This window comes from Silurus aristotelis (assembly GCF_946808225.1).
Source record: "Silurus aristotelis genome assembly, chromosome: 16".
Taxonomy (NCBI): Eukaryota; Metazoa; Chordata; class Actinopteri; order Siluriformes; family Siluridae; genus Silurus; species Silurus aristotelis.
This window is the reverse complement of record NC_139589.1, coordinates 25352101-25354600: the sequence shown is the minus strand read 5'-3', so window position 1 is coordinate 25354600 and position 2500 is coordinate 25352101.

The following is a 2500-nucleotide window of genomic DNA, read 5'->3' as shown; positions in this document are numbered from 1 at the left end:
ACTTCATAGCGGATCAGTCGAGACCCGTGTTACCAACGACCACCACAGGTATCATTAACAACAGGGTACCAGTGTAAATTGTGCTGCTGTTGGCTGAAGGAGGAGAAGGAGAGGAGGAAGACGTCTACAGAGACAGCAGGGAAAGGAGAAGTGGAGGAGAAGTGGAGGAGAAGGAGAGGACTAAGACGTCTACAGAGACAGCAGGGAAAGGAGAAGTGGAGGAGAGTGGAGGAGAGTGGAGGAGAAGTGGAGGAGAAGGAGAGGACTAAGACGTCTACAGAGACAGCAGGGAAAGGAGAAGTGGAGGAGAGTGGAGGAGAGTGGAGGAGAAGTGGAGGAGAAGGAGAGGACTAAGACGTCTACAGAGACAGCAGGGAAAGGAGAAGTGGAGGAGAGTGGAGGAGAGTGGAGGAGAAGTGGAGGAGAAGGAGAGGACTAAGACGTCTACAGAGACAGCAGGGAAAGGAGAAGTGGAGGAGAGTGGAGGAGAGTGGAGGAGAAGTGGAGGAGAAGGAGAGGACTAAGACGTCTACAGAGACAGCAGGGAAAGGAGAAGTGGAGGAGAAGTGGAGGTTCGGGTTGGTACTTTAAATGTTGGTACTATGACGGGTAAAGGGAGAGAGGGAGCTGATATGATGGAGAGGAGAAAGGTAGAGATGTTGTGTGTTTAGGAGACCAAGTGGAAAGAGAGTAAGAGCATGAACATTGGAGGTGTTTAAACTGTTCTATCATGGTGTGGATGGAAAGAGAAATGGTGTAGGGGACAGGATTTTAGGAAAAGGTGCGAATATTGTGGGTTGATGATCTGTTGCACTGTTATTTGCAAAAGTTTAAGAAAAGGTCACTATCAAGAGATATTTTTTGTGCATGTAAATTAGAATCACATGGACGTAAACGAGACTTCCAAGAAAAATAATCAATTTCTGTGCGTAAGCAAATGGGTGGAGTTTACAAGCCCTCATAAAATGATTGGTGCATGTAAATTGTTAGGGCGGAGATATTAGAAGAAATATGTACATTTCACTGGGTGTGTGAGATAAAACGTGAGCATTGTTTATATTAATCTCACGCATGTGAAAGCTGACGAGTGCCATTGCTGTTGAGATGGTTCTCTCCTGAGAGCTTCATGGGACGGGTCTGAACTCAAACAAAGCTGATTTGCTCCTCCTCCTTCATGACTGGAAGATGTCTTCATTTGGTTTGTTTATGTATTATTTGAGGTTTTGAAACTTATTTGTAATTGATAAGTAAAAAACTAAAACTGATTTGAGTATTGAGCCACTGAGCTGATCTGCCTGCTCGGACATGGGGTCTGAGCTCCAACACTCAGTGTTACAGGGTCTGGAATAAAATGTTGGAGTAAATAATAAGAAGATAAAAAACAGCAACAAATCTCGGGACCAGATTATGAACAAAAAGCTCATGTTAAAGCGAGAAAACAGAAGCCATATAGTATCTAACCATAGCGATTCTTTGGCGGCCAGATTATATATCAATTAGAGAAGAAAAGCAGATTCATAACATAATCACCAGATTCATAAACCTCATACCAGTCTTCCATCACACTTAAACCATACCTGGAGATTAAGAACCTAGAAGAAAGTAATTTTCAATCACAAACAAGAATCAAAAACCAAGACACCAGCAAAGAAAACATCTAGTGTCCTGGTTGAGGAGAAAACCTAGAAGAACCCATGTCCCTGGAATTCTGTTTAAGTGTTGTAGGTGTGTCTGGGGATGTCAGGAATCAGGTTTTCATCTGCTGATCCTCACACCTGATGTTAACACTGCTGAAAAAATGGTTTACAACAGGATGTATGAGGGTTTAGGAGACACAGAGAACCTGCTGAGAACCAGGAAGTGGTTGAGATTAAGAGAAAAGAGAGATTATAATATATAAAGGGCAGATGATGCTTTAGGTTTATCAGCAGAACATGAAGGTGATGAAAAGTAGAGAAGCTCAGGTCAGGGAACTGAATTTTGACTAACAGCAAGATGTTCCTGAAGAGTCCTAAAGTAGTTTAAAACACTTTGGTTTGTGTGTGTGTGTGTGTGTGTGTGTGTGTGTGTGTGTGTGTGTGTGTGTTTGTGTGTGTGTGTGTGTGTGTGTGTGTGTGTGTGTGTGAACAGGATTCACACGGCTGTGTTGTTTACTCAGTGTAATGAGACGGCTGGATAAGAGATGATTACACACTGGGAGTCTTTTCAGTCCTCGTCCCTCTCAACTCGTCCTTATCAGGGAGGGAGGGATGAAGAGATGAAGAGATGCAGTGTCCATGTTTACCGACGTTTACCAACCACGCTAACGCGAGCAGGGTGCGGCGACCAAAGGGCAAAACCATCGTAGCGCATGAACAAACAGAAGATGCATACGAGCTCCACATTCATACGCTTCTAAACCACACCGAGATCAGACATTACTGTCTAACTCTAACTCTGAAACATGAGATATATCAGATGACTCCATAATATTCCAGATTTCCTCTTCAGCTGTTCATCT